Below are 291 nucleotides of genomic sequence, written 5' to 3'. Positions count from 1 at the left end.
TATTTGCTGAAGTTTTTATTTGTAATTGCTGAACTTAAGCATAGTAGCTGAAGTTTTTTTTCGTAATTGCACTAAATAAGCTGAAGTTTTTTGTCCTGGATTCATTAGTTTTGTCATTAAGCTTTTTCAAGAACCTCAGCAGCAGATGCTGAAGTTATTTAGTTCATTTATAAAAACTTCAGCACTAAATAAGCTGAAGTTTTTTTGTCCTAGATAAGCTTTTTCAAAAACTTCAGCAGAGATGCTGAAGTTATTTAATTTATTTGTAAAAACTTACTAGTACACTAAATA

Source organism: Nicotiana attenuata, unplaced genomic scaffold (assembly GCF_001879085.1).
Source record: "Nicotiana attenuata strain UT unplaced genomic scaffold, NIATTr2, whole genome shotgun sequence".
NCBI classification, from domain to species: domain Eukaryota; kingdom Viridiplantae; phylum Streptophyta; class Magnoliopsida; order Solanales; family Solanaceae; genus Nicotiana; species Nicotiana attenuata.
Note: the sequence above shows the minus strand (reverse complement) of the source record.